This window comes from Bos grunniens, chromosome 17 (assembly GCF_055505025.1).
Source record: "Bos grunniens cultivar Pamir isolate PY7600 chromosome 17, Bosgru_T2T1.0, whole genome shotgun sequence".
In the NCBI taxonomy this organism is placed as follows: domain Eukaryota; kingdom Metazoa; phylum Chordata; class Mammalia; order Artiodactyla; family Bovidae; genus Bos; species Bos grunniens.
The window spans coordinates 68892332-68918281 of NC_141181.1; the positions used below are offsets into that span (position 1 = coordinate 68892332).

At 47.4% G+C, this 25950-nt stretch overlaps 1 protein-coding gene and 1 long non-coding RNA gene across 5 annotated transcripts in view; one reads left to right on the top strand and one right to left on the bottom strand.

Moving 5' to 3' along the window:
• Positions 1 to 12917, bottom strand: part of AP1B1 (adaptor related protein complex 1 subunit beta 1) — a 48264-nt gene extending 35347 nt beyond the window's left edge. For all 3 annotated transcript variants that reach the window (XR_015144716.1, XM_086348530.1, XM_086348528.1), the window contains exon 1: positions 12802 to 12917. The gene's annotated coding sequence lies outside the window, so the exon portion shown is untranslated. The remainder of the gene's footprint in view (positions 1 to 12801) is intronic.
• A 131-nt stretch (positions 12918 to 13048) lies between these two features.
• LOC147355728 (uncharacterized) lies at positions 13049 to 25004 on the top strand. 2 transcript variants are annotated; one of them, XR_015144738.1, is made up of 2 exons: positions 13049 to 13564; positions 24314 to 25004. It is a non-coding gene; the product is annotated as an uncharacterized LOC147355728 (long non-coding RNA). The 2 variants fall into 2 exon arrangements; XR_015144739.1 differs by lacking the exon at positions 24314 to 25004 and adding an exon at positions 13850 to 14079 and having other exon boundaries at positions 13082 to 13564.
• The last annotated feature ends 946 nt before the right edge of the window (positions 25005 to 25950 follow it).

Genomic DNA, 25950 nt, shown 5'->3' on the forward strand with positions numbered 1-25950 from the left:
GCCCACTCACCATGCCTAGAGCAAAGCCTGCACAGCAACGAGGGCCTGGGACGGCCAGAATGATAAGCAAATACAATGTTTAAGTGCCCGTGACCATCAATTAAAAATAAAAACCAGAAGTTGACAGAGGTTTCCTCGAGAAAGAAAGCTGGACGAGCAAGAGACTGGCCTCTCACTGCTTACCTTGTCTACCCTGGGAGCTTCATGTCCTGTGCACGGATCGTCTCTTTTCAATATAATGCAGTTTAGAAAACTATGCCGTGTCTAATCCAAAGCACTCCCCGCCCCCCACCCCAGGCTCCCCCTTCAGGCTGCCCCAGACGAGCCCCTCCAGAGCCAGATGGGCAGCAGCCTGCTCGGCAGCTCGCTCAACCACCCTGCGCACTGCTCCACAGCCCTCCTCACGGCTCTATTCAGGATCTGTCCTGTCTGATGCTGTCAACCCAGTGACCAGCACGACGTCTGGCACATTCCAGGAGTTCACCAAATGTTTGCAGGCAAAATGAAAGACAGGTTCCCAGAGCAGCTAGAAAACCAAGGGCTCATAACAGATCAAAACAACAGGACTCCTTGATGAGTGCCAGACGGTGATGACTGGGCGAACTGGGAACATAAGGCTTTGCAGTTAACGTTCTGCAAACATGGCAAGACTGATCCAAAGCTGAGACGGCTGGCCAGGAACTCCAGCCTTGCTACCAGCAGCTGAGTGACCCTGGGCAGATTCCCCCACCTCTAGGCCTTCCTTTCTCCAGTTGTCAAGGGAGAATTCAACCAGATCCTTGGCCTTTCAAGCTGCATCCCATCCCGCCACCATCCCATTTTGAAATTGTTTAAAATAAAAGTGGACCTGCTCTGGCTGAAGGGAGGGTGAGGGCACAGAGGCTGGCTCGTTCCACTATGCCCACTTCTCTCCCTCCTCACCAGGGGCCCTTCGGATACCCCACCATTCCACAGAAAAGTTTGAAAACAAAGTTTAAATGACCGAGTCCCTCTGGCATCTCACGTTCTAGGATCCCCTGCTAGAGGAGAAACCCACTTCCTCACCAGTCTTCCTGGGCATCAAACAAGAGAAACGGAGCACGATCGTTCACAGAACACAACAGAAAACATTTCCAAGGGGACAAAAAAGAAAACCAGCTCAGAAGGCAGCAGGGCCAGCAGGCCCCGTTACATCTTCAGTAGGAGGGAGAGTGCCAACAGGCCGAGCAGCTCCCCAGACGGCCGGCCGACGGCCAGGGAGAGGGCTATCCTGGTTTTGGGCAATGATTCATGTCTGAGCAACTCCCGCTCTGCAGTCGGCCGAGAAGCGTGAAGCTGGCAGTGCCTGCGCAGCACGCCGTCAGCACCCAGGGACAGAGCCAGGAGAAAGTCAGAGCCTGTCAGTGGGCGCAGCCAGAGAAATTCAGGAAAGGAGACGGGGAAAGAGCATCTGACGAGGTCTGAGCCGGCTCCAAGACCCACCTCTGAGTTCAAGGATATTCAGGCAGGGAAAACCGATCCCCAGAAGTCTGGGCTGCTAGCTTCCAGCTTCAGTGCTGAAACTGTGACTGTTAACCTTGCCTGAGGAATGGCTTTCAGAAGCCTGCTCTGAGGCAAGTGTTGGCTCAAGGACAGTCAAGACTCAGGTAGGGGAGTGGACAGAAGGGGCGAGGGGAGTGCCACCATCTCTTGGAACACAAAACCCAAACTTTAACCAAACCACGTTTTGCTGTTTCAGTTCTGTCTCAAGGGCAGAAGTTGATTCATTTCATGATATCCCCCCACTCCTGCCATGCCACGTCAAGTCTGGACACAAACAACAAAGGTTTGTGTCCATTATCCCATTTAACACAGACGGTGTTTACCAGAGACAATGATCCTACTTGCCCCAGTAATTCTACTCATCGCTCCTCGCCTGTCTGACAGTCCCCTTTGCAGAAGGAAAAGATCCTCACGGGTGAGTACTAAAGTTCACATTACTGACAGGGAGGCAGGTAAGGCCACCTTGAAGATTAAAAGGTGAGTCAGCGGTAGAGAAACCAGATTTCAGACTTTCTCTCTGAGACGATGTAATCCCCCAACTCAGATCGGCTCTTTCGAGCCAGCTCAATTGCTCCGAGAAAGTAAGCCGTACTCTTCTTTGGGTTTGGAACAAGATTTGAAACACAGGTGGCAGTAGCTGTGGCAATGACAGCCATCTGTCACACGCCGTGGGCCAGAAACAACATAGTTTTACGCGTAATCCTCACAGTGATCTGTGGAGAAGGTACTGATAATATCCCAAGTTTACAGATGGGGAAACTACAGCCCAGAGGGGTCAAGGCATTTGTCTGGAGTCACACAGCTGGAAACTGGTAGCACTGACACTCTCTACCCGAGCCCCACAATGAAGCCACGTGTGTCCCACCGTGTCCAGAGAGGCGACTCCTCCTCTCTGATGAAGCCCTGGCAGAAACACACACACTCCAGGCTAAATGGTACGTGAAGTATGTTGCCACACATCCCTGCCGAGTCCCTCGAAGGCTGAATTACAGGTTGTTTTAGGGCCAGCCCATCCAGCGGGCCCTAAACGTCAAGTTTGGTAACGTGCCCAGCAAAAGCCCGTCTGGGTGAGCTCACTGAATTACGGGCCTCCTGGGATCTGGATGAAAACTGATTAGTCAAAGTCCATCTTCTGAGACCCACTAACAACTGAAGTCTCAAAACGAAAAGGAACCGCAAGCAGGCAAACGGCACGGGCAGCGTGCTATCAACTGAGTCTCCAGGACTGAATTCTAGCAACAAGCGCTGGTTCTCAACTAACCTCCAAGCAAACAGCAATGCATGGCAAGATCTGCTGCGAAGTAAAGAAAAGTTCCTTAAACACAAAATAATAGGGATTTCTTCTAAACAGTCTTTAAATTAATGCAGATGAGAAGACAGGATCAGAAACTACAGAACTAGGCTCCCAAGACCTTGGTTTTCCTGCCTATACATTGGGAACACCTTCTGAAAATCTGTCTCATTTTGGATATAGCCTGGGGCTCTGCCCCACACAGGAGCACACACACACACACAGCAGACAAAGCAGTCTTTCCCTGCTGGCTCTTTCAGGTTCCAAGGGCAGGGGACAGACTTCAGAGGAACAGCCAAGAAATCATGCCCTCCAGATAACACCCACCAAAGCTCAGACTTTGAAATGGGTGGGGCCTCAAAGGAAGCCCTTCTGGATTCACAGGGGCTTGGCGGGATGTGAAAAGATGTATCAGATTTGGAAAGGGAGGGGTGAAGGTGATATGGAGAAGACCCACAAGATGCCAGCAATACAAAGTGAATACAGAATCACTAAACCAACACGATGCTGCAGGAGCGGCCGAGAGGAGCTACACTACGTCCAAGGAGCGGTGGCTGCATGGGCGCAGGAGGGCTGAGAGGAGCTACTCCACGTTCAAGGTCAGGAGGGGCGGCCATGAGGAGATACCCCTCGTCCAAGGTAAGGAGCAGCGGCTGCACTTTACTGGAGCAGCCGTGAAGAGATACCCCACGTCCAAGGTAAGAGAAACCCAAGTAAGACGGTAGGTGTTGCAAGAGGGCATCAGAGGGCAGACACACTGAAACCATAATCACAGAAACTAGCCAATGTGATCACACGGACCACAGCCTGGTCTAACTCAAAGAAACTAAGCCATGCCCTGTGGGGCCACCCAAGATGGGCGGGTCATGGTGGAGAGGTCTGACAGAATGTGGTCCACTGGAGAAGGGAATGGTAAACCACTTCAGTATTCTTGCCTTGAGAACCCCATGAACAGTATGAAAAGGCAAAATGATAGGATACTGAAAGAGAAACTCCCCAGATCAGTAGGTGCCCAATATGCTACTGGAGATCAGTGGAGAAATAATTCCAGAAAGAATGAAGGGATGGAGCCAAAGCAAAAACAATACCCAGTTGTGGATGTGACTGGTGATAGAAGCAAGGTCCGATGCTGTAAAGAGCAATATTGCATAGGAACCTGGAATGTTAGGTCCATGAATCAAGGCTAATTGGAAGTGGTCAAACAGGAGATGGCAAGAGTGAATGTTGACATTCTAGAAATGGATTGGAATGGGTGAATTTAACTCAGATGACCATTATATCTACTACTGCTGGCAGGAATTCCTTAGAAGAAATGGAGTAGCCATCATGGTCAACAAAAGAGTCCGAAATGCAGTACTTGGATGCAATCTCAAAAATGACAGAATGATCTCTGTTCATTTCCAAGGCAAACCATTCAGTATCACAGTAATCCAAGCCTATGCCCCAACCAGTAACGCTGAAGAAGCTGAACGGTTCCATGAAGACCTACAAGACCTTTTAGAACTAACACCCCAAAAAAATGTCCTTTTCATTATAGGGGACTGTAATGCAAAAGTAGGAAGTCAAGAAACACCTGGGGTAACAGGCAAATTTGGCCTTGGAATACGGAATGAAGCAGGGCAAAGCCTAATGAGCTTTGCCAAGAGAATGACTGGTCATAGCAAACACCCTCTTCCAACAACACAAGACTCTACACATGGACATTACCAGATGGTCAACACTGAAATCAGATTGATTATATTATTTGCAGCCAAAGATGGAGAAGCTCTATACAGTCAGCAAAAACAAGACCAGGAGTTGACTGTGGCTCAGATCATTAACTCCTTATTGCCAAATTCATGCTGAAATTGAAGAAAGTAGGGAAAACCACTAGACCATTCAGGTATGACCTAAATCAAATCCCTTATGATTATACAGTGGAAGTAAGAAATAGGATTATACAGTGGAAGTGAGAAATTTAAATAGTCCTTTAGGACTAGATCTGATAGATAGAGTGCCTGATGAACTATGGATGGAGGTTCGGAGGTTCGTGACATTATACAGGAGACAGGGATCAAGACCATCCCCATGGAAAAGAAATGCAAAAAAGCAAAATGGCTGTCTGGGGAGGCCTTACAAATAGCTGTGAAAAGAAGAGAAGCGAAAAGCAAAGGAGAAAAGGAAAGATATAAACATCTGAATGCAGAGTTCCAAAGAATAGCAAGGAGAGATAAGAAAGCCTTCCTCAGCGATCAATGCAAAGAGATAGAGGAAAACAACAGAATGGGAAAGACTAGAGATCTCTTCAAGAAAATCAGAGATACCAAGGGAACATTTCATGCAAAGATGGGCTCGATAAAGGACAGAAATGGTATGGACCTAACAAGCAGAAGATATTAAGAAGAGATGGCAAGAATACACAGGAGAACTGTACAAAAAAGATCTTCACAACCCAGATAATCACGATGGTGTGATCACTGACCTAGAGCCAGACATTCTGGAATGTGAAGTCAAGTGGGCCTTAGAAAGCATCACTATGAACAAAGCTAGTAGAGGTGATGGAATTTCAGTTGAGCTATTTCGAATCCTGAAAGATGATGCTGTGAAAGTGCTGCACTCAATATGCCAGCAAATTTGGAAAACTCAGCAGTGGCCACAGGACTGGAAAAGGTCAGTTTTCATTCCAATCCCAAAGAAAAGTAATGCCAAAGAATGCTCAAACTACCTCACAATTGCATTCATCTCACACGCTAGTAAAGTAATGCTCAAAATTCTCCAAGCCAGGCTTCAGAAATACGTGAACCAGGAACTTCCTGATGTTCAAGCTGGTTTTAGAAAAGGCAGAGGAACCAGAGATCAAATTGCCAACATCCGCTGGATCGTCGAAAAAGCAAGAGAGTTCCAGAAAAACATCTATTTCTGCTTTATTGACTATGCCAAAGCCTTTGACTGTGTGGATCACAATAAACTGAGGGAAATTCTGAAAGAGATGGGAATACCAGACCACCTGACCTGCCTCTTGAGAAATCTGTATGCAGGTCAGGAAGCAACAATTAGAACTGGACATGGAACAACAGACTGGTTCCAAATAGGAAAAGGAGTACGTCAAGGCTGTATATTGTCACCCTGCTTATTTAACTTATATGCAGAGTACGTCATGAGAAATGCCGGACTGGAAGAAGCACAAGCTGGAATCAAGACTGCCGGGAGATCAGTCCTGGGTGTTCATTGGAAGGACTGATGCTAACGCTGAAACTCCAGTACTTTGGCCACCTCATGCAGAGTTGACTCATTGGAAAAGACTCCGATGCTGGGAGGGACTGGGGGCAGGAGGAGAAGGGGGCGACAGAGGATGAGACGGCTGGATGGCATCACCGACTTGATGGACATGAGTTTGAGTGAACTCCGGGAGTTGGTGATGGACAGGGAGGCCTGGCGTGCTGTGATTCATGAGGTCGCAAAGAGTCGGACACGACTGAGCGACCTGAAACCAACACAAACACTGGCTGGGACATGGGCTCTGTGCTAATCTATGGCCCCTGTCATTTGATTCTCCAGTAACCCATTTAAACATGAGGATGAGAGATGCTGACAGAGGAGTGACACATCCAGGGCCAAAACAAGTGCACGTGCTTAGGAGTCTGAAGGCAGGGTCTTGGCAGGGAAAGGAGCAGGTGAGCCTGGGCGGGAAAGGATGAGATTCAAAGATAGCCCTGGATGCCAGGGTGAGCTGGGCCTGCCAGCAGATGTGGTAATCTCATCAAACGCCAAGTCTCATGCTAACAGGCACTGGGCGCCACTGACCATTCCCTCCCCCGTGAAACACTCTCTTCTCAGGGTTCGAGGAGGCCATGCTCTCCGCTCTCCCTCCTACCCCACAGTCTAGCCTTTGTTATAGAAACACATTTATATTACCTGTTTCTCCCTCCATAATGAAATTCCATGGACGAGGATTTGTCCATTCCATTCCCTGCTACGTCCCTAGCTCCTGGACGGGCGCAGGGCAAGCAGGAGGTGCTCAGTCAATATGCAAAAGACTAGGGCTAACTTCTCTTGGGGAAATTTTATGTAAGCCAACCTCAGCTAAAGGGCAGCCTCCCAATGTTCATTTCATGGGGTGTGCCAGGGTCGGAGCTCCATCTGTTCTGATTGTCAAGCTATTTTGACAAAATTGAAATTGAGACTGCCAAACACCCTGGTTCATTTTCAGCCACTGCTGCTGCTGCTGTTAAATCACTTCAGTGGTGTCCAACTCTGCGACCCCATAGACAGCAACCCACCAGGCTCCCCCGTCCCTGGGATTCTCCAGGCAAGAACACTGGAGTGGGTTGCCATTTCCTTCTACAATGCATGAAAGTGAAAAGTGAAAGTGAAGTCGCGCAGTCATGTCCGACTCTTCGCGACCCCATGGACTGCAGCCCACCAGGCTCCTCCATCCATGGGATTTTCCAGGCAAGAGTACTGGAGTAGGGTGCCATTGCCTTCTCCGATGGAAGGTAAATAAATATGCGATAAGAGAGAGAAGAAAGGGCAACGGGTAGAAGATCAGGTCGCAGCATCTCCAACGGGAGAAATCTTCAGGCCACTTCTCTCAGATCACCATCCCCTGCCCTGGGCACCAGCTCAGAGCGCGACCAGAGCTGCAGGAAGTTAGGGTACAAATGCTGGGGAAGGTGGGTGGAGGGGGCCCTGACACCGGCTATGATGCGAGCTCAGGGAGGCCCTCCCCTCTGCCTGCAACCCTCCTGGCCCACGGAGGCCAGGGGCCTTCTTCCTGGTTCCTTTAGTTGCCAAGCTCTTCACTGCCTTCTACTTGCTGATCCTTCTGCCTGGATTAGACTCATCCTTCAAATCTCAGCTTAGGTGACGTCACTTCAAAGACACCACCCCTGCACGCACTAAATAGGTATTTTTCTGTCCTCGTAGCCCAGTGCTCCTAGTCACACATTCACCGAGTCATACACAGGTCTGTATGCTGGGGATGAAGCAGTGAATTAAACAGACAAAAACTCTTCCCCTCATAGAGATTACATCCTAATGGCAGACTGGAACGATAAGCAAGATAAATGACTAATATACATATAGAATCTCAGACCGTGAAAAATGCTGTGGAGAAAAGGAAAACAAGGACAGGCGGTGTGGGGGAGGGGGAGTGCGAGGTTGAGATTTAACCAGGGTGGCCACAAAAGGCCTCCTGAGAAGGTGACAGGTGGTACTGCCTGGGAAGAGCCTTCCAGGCACAGAAAATACTGCAAAGGTGGGAGTGTGCCCGGCCTGTTTGAGGAATAGCGGGGAGGCAGTATGGCCTGAACAGAGTACTATGAAGTAGCAGCAGGTCATGAGGTCAGGGGAGGATGGATGGGGCCTTACAGGTCAAGGTCAGGACTCCGGCTTTTACTCTGAAGGAGCTGAGTCCCTGGAGAGTTTTAAACAAGTGTCCTGAGATCTGGCTTATGCTCTAACCAGAGGAAGCAGCTGTGCCTCGTTTCCCTCGTGACTTGCCCATTTTTGTAATTATTACGTCTGTTCTCTATTTCTTCTTGGTCTCTCCCCCATTGCAATGTGGTAAGCAACCCAAGGGCAGAAACTGTGTGGCTTGTTTACCTGCCACCACATTCAGCCCAGTGCCAAGCACACAGCAGGGCTCAATAAATACTGAATGAATGAGTGAATGTGAAGACATACAAAGGCTCTGACCTCAGTGTCTCAACACCCAGCCACCCAGCCCTTAGAGATCAGAGAGTGAGGACCGCAGAGACAGACTCCTCTTATACCTGGCTATAACGAAATTTTGTCTTTCTACTCTGAATAAGCTTAGGACCCTAAAAGCTATTAGGGTGTGATAAAAAGTATGTGCCACCCAAGTTGAGTACTCTACAGAGCTCAGCTGTAACAAATGTCTTCAGTGCTGAAAACCAATACTGAAGGCTTGGTTTTAAAGCTTTAGAGACCTGAATTCCAAATCTACCAGCTTGTGGCTCAAGTCCACAGAGGAGACAGAGGGTCAGTGACTAAGACATCCTGGCTGATGAACTCTGGGCACTCTGCAGTCAACCAGCCATACCGTTCCTCTAACTGGAGGAGGCCTCCCAACTTCAGGGAGACTCTCTTAGTAGAGGTCAGAGGTCAAGCCCAACGCTAAAGAACCCAAAAAGCATGAGGCTTGGGAGAAGAACCACAGCCAAGCCCTCCCTCAGCTCTATTAAAAGCAGGAGACAATTCAAGAACAAGGGGTTGGGAAAGGAAAGGCGGCCCCAGCAGGTACAACCCAGGCACTCGAGGGGTCTGCATAGCCTAACAGGCACAACCATACCACAGCTCACGAGAATTACTACGTCACGTGCTTAAGGGGTAAGTGAGGCTAAGGCAAGTGAATACGTACAAAGCCCTCAACGGTGTCCAGCCCACCAGGAGCTTGATGAACGTTAGCCACTTTTATTCCTACACAGGGAGAGCCGTCACCACTGGCTCCCCCTGCTGCTCCCCAGCCCCCAGGTCTCTGAAGGCCCTGGAGCACTCTGGTAGCAGCAGCAGTTGGAGACCAGTTAATCCCACCACAGGGCGGATTTCTCCCGACTCTCCTGGGGTGATATAAGGAAGGATGGGAGATCATCTGGGAAGTGCTTTTGAGTTCCCCAGGAATCCTAAGAGTTCAGTGCATTCAATATCCACTTACTCATTCATTTACTGAGCACCTACTATGCACCAGATATTTCACTAGGTGCTGGAGACACAGACAGTTCACATAAGTCCTCTCCAAGGATTAAGAGCTGCTTACTTAGAAGACAGCCAAGTACACAGAGAATGACAACACACTGTGACCAGTGCCTCAAGACATCCAGCTCAGGCTTGCAGGTGGTTGGGGTGGGGGAGCAGATCAGAGGGGGAGCACCAAGCAGTGGTCTGGAAAAAGGGGCGTGTGCGACAGCAGCCTGTGCCCAGGAGGCGGGGCCAGCACAAAGCAGAGACACACAGGCCAGCAGCTGGGCTGGCGGGAGCCGAGAGCAGCTGCATCTGCCTGCACTCGGGGAGAGGCTGGAGTGGGCAGCTGGAGAGACGAGGCAGGAGAGCCCAGCGGGGCTAGAGCTCAAAAGGCCGAGCAGGCCAGGCCACGAAATGTGAGCTTCAGCCGAGAGCAAGGAGGGTCCACGGATGGACATTCAAGTAGAACTGTTTAAAAAATATGTATTTATCCAGTCGTACTGGGTCTTAGCTGCAGCACGTGGGATCTTTTGTTGCGACCCACGGACTCTCTAGTTGTGGAGTGTGGGCTTAGTTGCTCTGCGGCATGTGGGATCTTAGTTCCCTGACCAGGGATCAAACCGGAGTCCCCTGCATTGCAAGGCAAATTCTTAACCACTAGGCCACCAGGGAAGTCCCCTCAAGTAGAATTATTTTAAAAAGATTTCCCACTTGCCTAATTAATATTTTCTCTCTGGAGCTATTCATTCCTCTCTGTGTGAAGAGAAAAAGAACACAAAAATCATTTCTGGGCTGTGAAAACTTATCAGTGATCTATCTTAGGCAAAAAGACCTATTCATAAAAAGAAATACCTGCAAGTAACAGAAGCCCCTTTGGCTTTTGGAAACACACTGGAGCTCAAAACTCATAACCAAGCCATGCTGGCTCACCATTAGCACATCACAGTTTGGTGCCAAGAATGGGGGTTTTCGGGAAGTAAGCAAAGCAAGTCATGCAACGGCTTCGAGGATAACTAGAAAAAGATGAAAGTCCAAGCCCAGAGCTAGCAGGACCAACAGACTGAACTTGTTCTTAAACACTTTAAGGAAGTGAAACAAGAAGGGTGGGAGAAGTCCTGTGTACACAAAGGTGTCTGCAGAGAGAAGTAACACCCCCCGAAACCAGGCCCCCAGGAAACATCAACTGCCTGGGGTCAAGGCCCTCGCCACAGCAGACTGCACAAACGTCCCTGTCCAGCTTCCACACGAGTCAGTGCTGAGGCGGAGGGGAAGGTGGTCGGATTACTGTAGAGCTGAGGTAAAGGTGGCTCTGGGTCACACTACCAAGAAGCTGCCGAACTGGGAGGAGAATCCACAAGCTGCCGAACTGGGAGGAGAATCCACGGCTGACAGATGGGGGGACAAGGAAGGCTCTTTCCACACACCACTGAGCTCTTCAAGTCGCTCAGGTGAAGCCTCTACTCAAACCACACTCAACAGTTAAACTTTATACAAAGTCTGAGGGATCTGAGTCTTTGAACATTCGTGAAGCCACTCTTCATGAAGCTGCCCTGAGGGGTCAAAGGAGCCTGGTGGGCTCAACTCAGGGCAGGGAGCCAGACACTCAGTGCTGCTCCTGTTCCTACCGTCTGTGACGAGTCACTTCAGCTCAAATCCTGCCTTGGAGGGATGGGGATCAGGTGACAATATTAAGTTTCTATGAATTCAATGGAACTAGGAAAACAGACAGTGGAGTTTAAAAACAGGTACTGCACAGTAATATTTATACCCCAGCTTTCTTTATACATGTGTGGAAACCCTCACAGGTTCATTAAGGCTTGTAAAACCCAGGAGTGGGTAGGAAGTCAGCAGGTCTGTGCTGCTGTCAGGGAGACTGAAGCAGAACTGCAGCAAGTGAATGTCTGCAACTGAGTAAAGCTCAGACTCACAAGACCTAGTCCTCTGGCCATGAAGCCACCTCACTGTCTCCCAGACAAGATGTGTGTTCTCCAGTCATGAAGCCATGGGACCTGCACTTTTCTCAGAGACTCAGGCCCTTGCCTTGGGTATGCTCTTCAAGAACCTAGGGCCAAAAGATACCCTAGGGGTCATGTGGTTCCTCCTCTTACTTGAAAAAGAATGCAGCTCGACCACTCTCAAGAGAGGTTCAGCATATTCTTAAATCCATTGTGTGGCTAGACTGTTTTATGTCTCGCAGTTCTCAACAGTTGGGAAAAACGTCCCTTCTCGGCCTGAACAGTAATCAGTTACAGCAATGGCCTGCAAGACCATTTCATCCTAAAGAAAGTGAATCAATGCTCCTTAGGAAGGTAGATGAGAAGCAAGAAAGCTACATCTGTAGAGGCTGTTGTTCAGTCGCTCAGTCATGTCCGACTCTGCGACCCTGTGGACTGTAGCCCACCAGGCTCCGCTGTCCATGGGATTCTCCAGGCAAGAATACTGGAGTGGGTTGCCATTTCCTTCTCCAGGGAAATACATCTTTCTATAGACGCAAATAAATTTAATGGTGGCTAAAGATATTAATCAGCCCCTAAACGCCAACCTTGCTTCAGTCTCAGCAGGCTGCAGGGCCCTGTGAGCCCAGGTAGGAACCCTGGCACTCATCCATACTACTCGACTGACCTTACAGGTGTGACTGAACTTTTCTGCGCCTCAGTTTCCTCATGGATAAAATGGGGATAATAATAGTAGATGCCTCACAAAGATTGCTGGGAAGTTTAAATGCGGCATTCTACGCACGGTGCCTGGACACAGCTCAATAACCAGCAGCTAGCATTCCCATCAGTAGTTCTGGCGTTATTACAGGGGTCCCCAGGTACCTCGTCTGTCAGGCGCCTACGGACAGACCAATCCTCTGTCCAACCCCACCCTAAAGGCGGTGGCGCCAGGCCGTTTCATAATTTATTTTTCTTTTTTTGAACCTTGGCAAAGAGATAAGGCCCTTAACGACGACGAGGAGGCCTCAGGATAGCCACGGCGGTGAGTGTGCAGGGGGAACCAAGACCCGAAGAGAAGTTTCCTGTCAGGCCAGGCGCAAGCTCCCCTGGGCCTAAGTCTAGGAGTCTCTACGGGAGGGCGCCCCGGCAGGGACTGCGGACCTGGGACGGCTGGGGTGCACGCCGGCGGCCAAGGAGGCGCGAATGAATGAACCCGCAGCCCTTCTGCCTCCTCCCGGCCTGGGAAGCCACCCTAGACCCTCCAGCGCCCCGTCCTCTCCGTGACCTTTGACCCCAGAAACCCCTCACCTCAGACTCCCGACTCCCCGCCCCACTTCTTCTCTGGCCTCGCCAGGCTCCCCGCTTCCTCACCCGCAGGTCCGAACGGCTCCTGACGCCACGGTGCGGCTCGACGCGGCAGGAAAATGTCCGCGGCCTTGTCCTCCCGCTCTCCCGGTGCGCCCGCGCCGCTGGACGCTCGGAGCCCCGAGGCTGTCACCTGCCAGGCGGAAGTGAGCTGCCCGCGTGCGGGCACTTCCGGTGGACGCACAGGCTGGGGGCGGGGTCAAGGGTACAACCCGGGCGGGGGCGGGGGCAGTGAGGCGGGGCCAAGGGGGCGGGGCGTCTGAGTTAACTCCGCCCTCGACACGTTGCTGCTCCGCCGAGCAAAAAATACCACGAGACGGTTAGATAGCATCCCGGACTCAATGGACGTGAGTTTGAGTAAGCTCCGGGAGTTGGTGATGGACAGGGAGGCCTGGCGTGCTGCAGTCCATGGGGTCGCAAAGAGTCAGACACGACTGAGCGACTGAACTGAGCTGAACTGAGCCTATATAACATGATGGAGATGGAGAAGATCATAGAGACTTTGAGGTCTATTTTTCTTCTTTGTTTTGAGGTCGGCTTCCCTTCTGTGTTACGAACAGGAAAACTCAGTCTCTGAGAGGCGCCGGTGTTGCCCAAGATCACTTACCTGTGAAAAGAAGAGTTAAACTAGAGCTGTAAGTCTAACCTACCGCTTGAAGCAGCCCTTCGGGGAATTCCGCGTCATCCGGAAAACCTCACACCTCCAAGGAGAACTTCATAGTGTTCCATTTCCCGTTTTGCTGGGTCGGCCAGGCCAGGATCGCTATAGGTATCTCACTCCCAATTCTGGTACTATTAACTTTCTCCTCCTCCTGGATAATTTCTGATCATCCTCTTAAAAACATTTAAAATAATATTTGCATTATGGAAATATACAAGTAAGCAAAAGGAAATTTAAAAAATCCTACAATCCTGCCACCCTGAGACAATAATGTTTAACATTTTGGTAAATATCCTTCCAGACTCAATATATCCATTCAGTATTTTTAATTCATCAAGATATTGGTAAAAGTTTCCCAAAACAATAAATACATTTCTACTTGGTGTTTTTCAGTATCTGCATGGAATTCCCCAGTATGGATGGCACCACGGTTCAAAACAGTCCCCTACAGTTGTGCACTTTATCATTAGTCTTTTAATATTATAAAATGTATAATATTATATTATACATTATATATATGTATATGTAAATATGTTACATTTGTTTATATATTATATATAATTATAAAATATATAATATATTTATTTATAATAAAATATTATACATTATGTATAATATGGAGAAGGCAATGGCACCCCACTCCAGTACTCTTGCCTGGAAAATCCCATGGACGGAGGAGCCTGGTAGGCTGCAGTCCATGGGGTCGCTAAGAGTCGGACACGACTGAGCGACTTCACTTTCACTTTTCACTTTCATGCATTGGAGAAGGAAATGGCAACCCACTCCAGTGTTCTTGCCTGGAGAATCCCAGGGACAGGGGAGCCTGGTGGGCTGCCGTCTATGGGGTCGCACCGAGTCGGAGACGACTGAAACGACTTAGCAGCAGCATGTACAATATAATATAATATAATATATATAAATTATATAATACATTATATTATGTATTATTTATAATTAAATAATATAATATGCTGCTGCTAAATGGCTTATTTATTTATAAATATATATTATATATTTTATAATTATATATAATATATAAATAAACAATATATTTTATATATTTATATAATATAATAAACATAATATAATATATAAATACATAAATACTTATATATTTAAATATATATGTGATATATAATATATGTGATATATAATATAATATAATATTTATAATATATATTATATATAATATGTATATTTTATGTATAGAATGATGCTAAAGCTGAAACTAGTACTTTGGCCACCTCATGCGAAGAGTTGACTCATTGGAGAAGACTAATGCTGGGAGGGATTGGGGGCAGGAGAAGAAGGGGACAACAGAGGATGAGATGGCTGGATGGCATCACAGACTCGATGGACCTGAGTTTGAGTGAACTCCAGGAGTTGGTGATGGACAGGGAGGCCTGGCATGCTGCAATTCATGGGGTCACAAAGAATCGGACATGACTGAGCGACTGAACTGAACTGAACTAATGCACATGTATGTATATATATGTTTATATATATATTATAATCATATATTAAAATATAGTTATTATATATAAAATATATAACATTATATATAATATAATATATAATATATGTATTTTATATATGTGTGTATATTTGTATGTATTTATATATGTATATATATATCTATGTATATATAGAATATTAATTTATATATTTTAAAAATTATATAATATATAATATAATACACATCATGTTACATATAATATATATTATTATATATTACACATGTATAAATTATATATTATATTATATATATAATGTGATGTGTAATATATATTATATAATATGATATATATAATATATACACAATATAGAATAATTATTATATAATATGTATATACTATATATATTATAATTTATATGTGATTTATAATATATGAAACATTTATTAAAATATATTATATATAATACGTATTGTACGTTATATATATTTACATAGTATATATATTTTACATTGGGTATAAGTATCAGTTCAGTTCAGTCGCTCAGTCATGTCGGACTCTTTACAAACCCATGAATCGAAGCATGCCAGGCCTCCCTGTCCATCACCAACTACCGGAGTTCAACCAAACTCATGTGCATCGAGTTGGTGATGCCATCTAGCCATCTCATCCTCTGTCATCCCCTTCTTCTCCTGCCCCCAATCCCTCCCAGCATCAGGGTCTTTTCCAATAAGTCAACTTTTCGTGTGAGGTGGCCAAAGTATTGGAGTTTCAGCCTCAGCATCAGTCCTTCCAATGAACACCCAGGACTGGTCTCATTTAGGATGGACTGGTTGGATTTCCTTGCAGTCCAAGGGACTCGAAAGAGTCTTCTCCAGCACCACAGTTCAAAAGCATCAATTCTTCGGCACTCAGCTTTCTTCACAGTCCAACTCTCACATCTATACGTGACCACTGGAAAAACCATAGCCTTTACTAGACGGACCTTTGTTGGCAAAGTAATATCTCTGCTTTTTAATATGTTATCTAGGTTGGTCATCCGAGAAGGCAGTGGCAACCCACTCCAGTACTCTTGCCTGGAAAATCCCATGGACAGAGGAGCCTGGTAGGCTGCAATCCATGGGGTCGCTAAGAGTCGGACACGACTGAGCAACTTCACTTTCACTCATTGGAGGGGGAAATGGCAACCCACTCCAGTGTTCTTGCCTGGAGAATCCCAGGGACGGCGGGGCCTGGTGGGCTGCCGTCTATGGGGTCTCACAGAGTCGGACACGACTGAAGCAACTTAGCAGCAGCAGCAGCAGGTTGGTCATAACTTTCCTTCCAAGGAGTAAGCGTCTTTTAATTTCATGGCTGCAATCACCATCTGCAGTGATTGTGGAGCCCAAAAAATAAAGTCTGCCACTGGTTCCACTGTTTCCCCATCTATTTCCCATCAAGTGATGGGACCAGATGCCATGATCTTCATTTTCTGAATGTTGAGTTTTAAGCCAACTTTTTCACTCTCCTCTTTCACTTTCATAAAGAGGCTTTTAGTTCCTCTTCACTTTCTGCCATAAGGATGATGTCGTCTGCATTTCTCAGGTTATTGATATTTCTCCTGGCAATCTTGATTCCAGCTTGTGCTTCTTCCAGCCCAGCGTTTCTCATGATGTACTCTGCATATAAGTTAAATAAGCAGGGTGACAATATACAGCCTTGACGTACTCCTTTTCCTATTTGGAACCAGTCTGTTGTTCCATGTCCAGTTCTAACTGTTGCTTCCTGACCTGCATACAGAGTTCTCAAGAGGCAGGTCAGGTGGTCTGGTATTCCCATCTCTTTCAGAATTTTCCACAGTTTATTGTGATCCACACAGTCAAAGGCTTTGGCATAGTCAATAAAGCAGAAATAGATGTTTTTCTGGAACTCTCTTGCTTTTTCGACAATCCAGCGGATGTTGGCAATTTCATCTCTGCCTTTGTTCCTCTGCCTTTTCTAAATCCAGCTTTAACATCTGGAAGTTCACGGTTCACATATTGCTGAAGCCTGGCTTGGAGAATTTTGAGCATTACTTTACTAGTGTGTGAGATGAATACAATTGTAATATATGCTATGCTATGCTAAGTCACTTCAGTCATGTCCGACTCTGTGCGACCCCATAGATGGCAGCCCACCAGGCTCCCCCGTCCCTGGGATTCTCCAGGCAAGAACACTGGAGTGGGTTGCCATTTCCTTCTCCAATGCATGAAAGTGAAAAGTGAAAGTGAGGTCGCTCAGTCATGTCCGACTCTTAGCGACCCCATGGATTGCAGCCTAATAGGCTCCTCCTTCCATGGGATTTTCCAGGCAAGAGTACTGGAGTGGGGTGCCATTGCCTTCTCCGATATATATAATATAGTATATATAGTATACAGTATGTATAAGTATAATAAATATTATATAATGTATAATAAATAATCACACACAGCCAAGTCTGTGTGTCCCATCTAATCCAGATATTATTATTTTAATATTTAACATAGTTTTATATGTTTAATCAGCCTCACATATTTTTATAGAATGATATTTTTAAAGTAATTATAGACTTTCAGGTAATTGCAAAAATAGTACATGAAGTGTATCATGGCCCCTTCACCCAGCTTCCCTCCATAGTGACATTTTACGCATTGGTGGTACAATATCAAAACCAGGAAATTGGGGGCTTCCCTAATGGTCCAGTGGTTAAGATTTTGCCTTCCTATGCAGGGGATGCAGGTTCCATCCTCGGTCAGAAAACTAAGATCCCACATGTCCTGGAGCAACTGTATGTGCCACAGTGAAAGATCCCACTTGCCAAGCCAAATAAATATTTTCTAAAACCCAGGAAATTGGCATTGAAATAATACCATTAACTACATTACAGAGCTTATTCCATTTTTAAATAATTTTCTGGAGAAGGCAGGAAACAGAATCATACATGTATGTGCCATATTCTGTGTACTATGCACGACTGTCTGGAGAAACCATCAGACCTTCTCCAGATGATAAATGTTAGCAAATGCTATCAGTCTCTTTGGAAAATGAAATTTCACTGGGTATGTGCCATTGAAAGAGAAGAATTAGCCAACGACACAAACCGAGAAACCTAACGGTACCAAGACGAACAGCTTATGTGAAAGTGACAGGTTCTCAGTGGAAGCAGTCAGAGCTTGAAGATTTCCAAGGAGACAGAAGTCACGGGGTCAGTTTGCTCAGGAAAGACATCCCTGCGGAAGGTGACATTTATGCTAGGTTTTGCCCAATAAGAACACAGTTGCACAGGCCAAGACAGAAGGAAAAGGTAATTCAGGGCCAATGGAGGAGCAGGATGGCAAAGCTGCCAGATGTCTGAGTCCTCGGGAAGCCTTGCCCAAGCCTCGGCTCTGAGGCACGCCCTGGGCTGGGTGTGGGGCCGCCACAGGGCTGAGGCAAAGGCTGTGCGCTCGCTAACTCTACAGTTTTGCCGGGCGAGGGTGACAGAGCAGCAGACACAAGCGTGACAGGTGCTGTGCTGGGGCTGTGGGTAGCTGGAGCGGAGACTGCAGAGCAGCAGTGGGTGCTCATGGAACACCTGTGCTGGGCCAGGTGGCGTGCAGAGGCTCTCATGTCCTCCTTACATCAGCCCCGCTTTCTCGGGGAGGTGGGTTGTTGCAGCTCCAAGAGTTCAAGCCAGTGTGTGAGTGGGAGTGCTGAGGGACCAGCCTCAAAGCCCCAGGACAGGTGTTCTCACCCGTCCCACTCTTTCACCTAAAATAAATTTGACATGAAGCCAGCCACACTGGGGCTACAACAGTGAGCAAGAGGCAGCACGATCCCTTCCTGGGGCTGTGGTGGAGCACGGAAGAGACATAAACAGAGACGGTTATAACACCAGGATGGCTTCCTGGAGGAGGTGATGTCCAGCCTGAACTGTGAAGGATGATATTCCTGCTACTAACAGTTACCAGGGACCAGTCACTGTGCTAGGCGTTTTCACATATTAACCCACTGAACTCTCCTAACAGTTCAATCCCAAGACTGTTCCCGAGGAAAGATGAGAAAACCTAGACCGCTGGACAGAGTGGATTTCTCCCTGCTTTCCTGGAGCCCTAGGTCTTCTCTCCTGCAGCTAAGCCTGGCAGGAGAGCTAAGAATATGCTACTGATAAGAGGAGGTGGGGCTTCCCTGGTGGCTCGTGATAAAGAACCCACCTGCCAGTGCAGGAGGCAGGAGTTCAGTCCCTGGGTTGGGAAGATCTCCTGCAGAAGGAAATGGCAACCCACTCCAGTATTCTTGCCTGGGAAATCCTGTGGACAGAGGAGCCTGGTGGGCTACAGTCCATAGAGTCGCAAAGAGTCCAATATGACTGAAGTGACTTAGCACACACGCATGCACGCACTCAACAGGTGGTCATAACCCCCACTTTACAGATGAGCCCGCTGAAACCCTGAGAGGCTGAGGAAAACTTCCCCAACTTCACAAGGCAACAATGCGCTAACTGGGAGACCTGATCATAGTATCCACCAGCACCATAAAAGGGTTCCTTTTTTCTTAAGCTCACTGTAGCTCTTCTTCTGTGTAGGTATTTTGATAATGGCCTTTTTGACTTCTCGAAGGTAATATCTTGTTATACTTGTGATTTTCACATCTCTGATAAATGTCCATATTGAGTGACTTTTCATGTGCTTTTTAAAATACGTTATGAATTGTGTTTAGCTGTTGATATCTTATTCTTAGTAGTTCACGCTGTTTTTTCAGTATTTTTTTTTGATTAGTTGTTGTTGTTGTTCAATCGCCAAATCATGTCCGACTCTTCGTGACCCCATGGACTGCAGGACACCAGGCTTCCCTGTCCTTCACCATCTCCCAGAGCTTGCTCAAACTCACGTCCATTGAGTCAGTGATGCCATCCAACCATCTCATCCTCTGTCGCCCTCTTCTCCTTCTGCTTTCCCAGCATCAGGGTCTTTTCCAATGAGTTGGCTGTTTGCATCAGGTGGCCAAAGCATTGGAGCTATATGAGTTGCTCATGGAAATTTTTTGAGAGCAAGTATAATTTAGAACTTCGCAGTTTATGTCAATATTAAGTGCCCATAAGCAATAGTTTTCAGGTTGCTATTGAGGGGAATGGCCACAAGGTGGCAGGATTTCCTTGTGACCAACTGTGGCTACTCTGGCAAAGTGAAACGTGGAGGAGCCAAGTCGCTCAGTTGTGTCCGACTCTTTGCGACCACAGGGACTATACAGTCCATGGAATTCTCCAGAGCAGAATACTGGCATGGGTAGCTGTTCCCTTCTCCAGGGGTTCTTCCCAACCCAGAGACTGAACCCAGGTCTGCTGCATTGCAGGCAGATTCTTCACCACAAGGGTAGCCCTACTCTGGCAACTGGAGTCCGATTGGAAATCCTGTTTTGGAGTTGTAGAGTGGAATGTGCCAGGACCACCACCCAAAATCTTCTGTCTTATTCCTTTCTTTTATTGAATTAATATTAAATTTTTATTGTAGCAACAAGAATACAAAATGTTGTGTGTGTTGTAGGTGTACAGAATCTTTTTTCAGTTATACATATACAAGCATGTATTCTTCTTCAGATTTTTGTCCCAGGTATGATATCGCAGGGTGTTGATAGACCTTCCTTGGTATACGTAGGTCTCTGTTCCTTGTCTGTTTAACATGGAATAGTTTGGAGAAGGCAGTGGCACCCCACTCCAGTACTCTTGCCTGGAAAATCCCATGGACGGAGGAGCCTAGTAGGCTGCAGTCCATGGAGTCCGTAGGAGTCGGACACGACTGAGCAACTTCACTTTCACTTTTCACTTTGACGCATTGGAGAAGGAAATGGCAACCCACTCCAGTGTTCTTGCCTGGAGAATCCCAGGGACGGGGGAGCCTGGTGGGCTGCCGTCTATGGTGTGGCACAGAGTCGGACACGACTGAAGCGACTTAGCAGCCCAGCAGCAGCAGTTTGCATTTGCTTATTCCGACCTCCTTATTTCTCTTTTGTCCCTTTCTTTCTTCACTGGTAACCAGAAGCTTGTTTTTTAAGTCTCTGATTATGTTTTCTGAATTAATTCACTGGTCCTGATAATGCGTGCATGCTCAGTCATGTCTGACTCTTTGCAACCCCATGAACTGCAGCCTGCCAGGCTTCTCTGTCCATGGGATTTCCCAGCAAAAATACTGGAGTGGGTTTCCATTTCCATCTCCAGGGGAACTTCCCCACCCAGGAATCGAACCTGAGTCTCTTGCCCCTCTTATACCTGTTACCAATTACATCCCACCAGCACCATGAAAGGGTTCCTTTTCTTAAGCCCACGCTAGCTTTTCTTGTGTATAGATATTTTGATAATGGCATTTTTGACTTCTTGAAAGTGATATCTCATTATACTTTTGATTTTCACATCTCTAATAATTGTCTATATTGAGCAACTTTGTATGTGCTTTAAAAAAAACATTATGAATCATATTTACCTATGGATATCTTATTCTTGACAGTTTGTGCTGATTTTCAGTATTTTATTTTTTATTGCTTAACCCTAGAAATTGTTTGAAGGCAGGTATAATTTGGAGCCCAGCAGTTTTTGTGAATATTCAGTTCAATTCAGTCGCTCAGTCGTGTCTGACTCTTTGAGACCCCATGGACTGCAGCACACCAGGCTTCCCTGTCCATCACCAACACCTTGAGCTTGCTGAAACTCCCATTGAGTCCTTAATGGCATCCTACCGTCTCATCCTCTGTGACCCCCTTCTCCTCCTGCCTTCAATCTTTCCCAGCCTCAGGGTCTTTTCAAATGAGTCAGTTCTTCTCATCAGGTGGCCAAAGTATTGGAGTTTCAACTTCAGGATCAGTCCTCCCAATGAATATTCAGGACTGATTTCCTTTAGGATGGACTGGTTGGATTTCCTTGCAGTCCTAGGGACTCTCAAGCCTCTCTTCCAACACCACACAGTGTGATTACCAAGAGCCCATAAGCATTAATTTTCAGGTTGCTGTTTCAACGAATGGCCACAAGGTGGCAGAATTTCCTCGTGCCCAACTACGGTTCTTTCAGCATCGCGAGCCTTAAAGTCCTGATTTGGGATTGTAAAATTAAAGTGGCATGTGCCATAATACGGAGAGGGCAATGGCACCCCACTCCAGTACTCTTGCCTGGAAAATCCCATGGACGGAGGAGCCTGGTAGGCTGCAGTCCATGGGGTCGCTAGGAGTCGGACACGACTGAGCGACTTCACTTTCACTTTTCACTTTCATGCAATGGAAAAGGAAATGGCAACCCGCTCCAGTGTTCTTGCCTGGAGAATCCCAGGGATGGGGAGCCTTGTGGGCTGCCATCTCTGGGGTCGCACAGAGTCGGACACGACTGAAGCGACTTAGCAGCAGCAGCAGTGCCACAATAAATACCCAAAAGCTTGTGTGTGCATCCCTCTTTTTTAATTAAATTAACTTTTATTCCTTATTGTAGTAACATGGATATACAAGATGGTGGTGGTTGTAGTTGTAGAAAATATGTCTTCAATTTTACATATACATATATCTATTCAGATTCGAAGTTTTTCCCTATATAGGTTATTACAAGAGCGTTGAACTCCCTTGGTATACCTAGGTTCTTGTTGACTATCTCTTTTATATGGAATGATATATGTTAAATCTAAACTTTTGAATTTATCCTTGCCCCCTCCATTCTCCTTTAGTAACCGGAAGTTTGTTTTTTAAGTCTCTGAGTCTGCTTACATTTTCTCAATTAATTCACTGGTGTGCATTTTTAGATTTTACTTATAAGTGATATGATATTCGTCTTTTTTTGATTCTGACTTTCTTCACTTAGTTTGATTATTGATAGTTTTATCTGTATTCCTGAAAATCACATTTTTAAACCTGTTTTTCCTACCTGAGTCACACTGTACTGTGTACACATGTCTCTTCTTTATCCATTCATCTCTCTGTAAACATTTTGTTGGCTTCTATCTGTTGGCTATTGAAATTCTAGTCCAGTGAACACTTGGCTTCATGTGCCTTTTCAAAGTCTATTTTTCTCCTCAAATGCTCTTCAGAGTGGGCCTGCAGGATCTCAGAGTAGCTCTCTTTCTGTCTCTTAAAGACAGTTCCATACTCCTCTCTATACTGATTCTACATGCACATGCCACTAGATCATAAAAGGGTTCCCTTTTCTTCATGCCTTTTCCACCACTTATTGCTTGTTGATTTTTGATGATGCCTTTCGCACTGATTCAGAGTTGACCCCTCACTGTGGTTCTGATATGCTTATCTATAATTCGTGATTTTTTCATGCCCTTTTTTTGTAAACAGTGTGAGTAGAATTTACTGTTGAAATTTTGTTCCTGATAGTTTGTCCAGTTTCTAATTATTTGTGATTAGTTACTCACGTCAATTTTCTAAGGGCAGGTTATCATTTACACCCGAGCAGTCCTTGTGAATGTGAGGTGCTCATTGAATATTTTTAAGGGTGCCATTGTGGGAAATGGCCACAAGATGGCAGGATATCCTCATGTCTAACTCACGGTAACTGGAACCTTAGCTTAGTCCTCCTAGTTCCCTGGTTGTAAATTAAGGGTGGAAATTTGGAAAGTGTCTCGTTACTTCTTGGTCTTTCTTTTTTTGAATTATTTTTTTTTAATGCATTTATTCGTTTCTGCTGAGTCTTCGGTGCTGCCCGGGCTTTTCTCTAGCTCCGGCAAGTAGGAGCTGCTCCCTAGTGATGGGTCTTGGGTTTCTCATTTTGCAGTTCTCCTGTTGCGGAGCATGGACTCTAGGGCACTTGGACTTCAGCAGTTGCGGCTCGTGGGCTCAGCAGTTGCGGCTCCCGGGTGCTAAAGCACAGGCTCAGTAGCTGTGGTGCAGGGCTTAACTGCTCCACCGCATGTGGGAGCTTCCAGGACCAGGGACTGAACCCCTGTCTCCTGCATTGGCAGGCAGATTCTTTACCCCTGAGTCATCAGGGAAGCTCCAGGGTTTATCTTTTTAGGAGTAAAGTTGACTTACAATGTTGTGTTTGTTATGTTTGGTGTACAGAATCTTATTCAGTTATCCCTATACATATATCTATTCATCTCTGCGTTTTTTTTTTTCTTTTTTTTTCACATATCAGTTATTACAGAGTGTTTAGTACACCACCCTTGCTAAAGTAGGTCCTTACTGATTGTTTATTTTTCCTGTATTTGTAGTTACAAATTAATCCCATCCTTGTAATTTATCCCCTTTACCCACCGTTCCCCTTTGGCGACCATATGTTTGTTTCCTAAGAAAAACCGTGTTCATTTCACAAGCAGCACATAGCCAATCAATCAGTTGCTGTCACAGCCCAGAATCGCACGGGCCTGGGCTTGAGTGCCGTTTCTGCCTGTGTGACCCTGAGCGAGTCCCTAGCCCTCTCTGCCTGTCTCTTCTGACACCCTCTCCACAGGGCAGCCAGGAGGACCAGGGGAGGCCACGCTCAACGCCTGGCGTCCAAGGAGCACACGGCGGACATCGACCCTCGTTCCAGACGGAATGCCCCGTCATCCGTGCTTGGGTTGAAGTTCATTGCTTTACCTGGGCAGCAGCCTGGGCCACCGCTTCCTGACAGGCTCCTAGCCAGCCTCCGCCCCCAGGAGCTCACCTGACTCTCAGTCCCCCTGCCAGACCCAGCTCGCACGGACATCTCCACCAGGTCCTGGGAGAGCTCTGTGAGCAGACCCACCACCCAGAGCTGCTGCTCCCGGGTTGCCAGCGCGGGTTGGCAGTGGCACCCGTCACTCTTCTGCGGTTTTTAGAGAGTGAAAAAGACCTGGAAGATGTCTGGGGGACATACGGAGGATGTTTAGTGCTGGATCGTCAGGTTGGGACCTGAAGCTGTGCAGTGGTTCCTCTCGTTGAGGAGCACGGGCTCTAGAGCTCTCGGGCTCAGCTGCCCCGCGGCACATGCGATCTTCCCGGCCCCGGGATCAAACCCGCGTCCCTTGCACTGGCAGACAGATTCTTTACCACCGAACCACCAGGGAAGTCGGAGGATGTGATTCTTTTTATGCAGTGCATATATTTTTCTCTGCCCAATTCAAAGTGCCAGGTAAATGAGTTCATTTAATAAAATTGCTTCTCTCATACTTAAAAAAAAATGGTAACTGTTACGGTATGCGAACTATATCTCAATTTTCTAAGAAGAGAAATAGGACCTGGGCTGTAGTGTTGGCTCCAGCCGCGTGGCCTTGGGTGAATGTCTCAGCTTGCTGGTGGGCGCCTCCTTTCCGCCCCCTATAAAATGAGGGCAAACTGTGTCCCCTTGGAAGCCGCTGAGAGGATTTGCCTTGTAACAAATGTGGCGCCTCAGCACAGGGCCTCGCTCGGCGGGCCCCCAGGAACGGACGCAGCCGCTGTGGCGCCAGTGGAGTGCCAAGCCACGGCAGGGCGGCCAGAAAGAGGGCGCTTTCCTGGGCCACTCGCTGCGCAGCAGGATGTCAGAGGCCAGACGACTTGGCCCGCCTGTGTGATTTGGGGCAAGTCCCTTGCCTTCTCTGAGTCTCTGTTTCCTCAGCTGCACAGTGGAGATGGTCACAGGGCCTGCCCCACCTGCTGCAGAAGATGTGGACAAAAACCCAGGTGTGGGGCAGCTGCGTGCTGCATAGACGTCTACACTGACAGTAGCTCTGAAGGGGCAAGGTCGTGCTGGTGGGTCCTGTTTGCCAAGCCCTGCCCCTGCCCCACGCGCCCCTGCTCCTGCACCTGCGTGGTCTCAGCCTCCCTGGGCTCCGCCCCCAGGCACCGGTTCTGCTGGTAGAGCCCCAGCCCGATGGGGTCTGCTGGGGGTGGGGCACGTGGACAAGCAGCACGGGGGGCTCGCCTCGGATGCTCCAGAGGCCTGCACAGCAGGGTAGGAGAGTGTCCCCCAGGCCTCGCCAGCGTGGCCGAGTGCCCTGCACTCAGGCCAGCAAGGTTATGCCCACGGCACCACTTCTTTGTCGTGGGTCTAAGGTGAGAAGGCATTTGTCTGCTGGAGCCTCGGTTTCCAGTTTCCCACACCCACAGATAATGGAAGCCCCTCATACCGTCTCAGGAGCGGCCCTT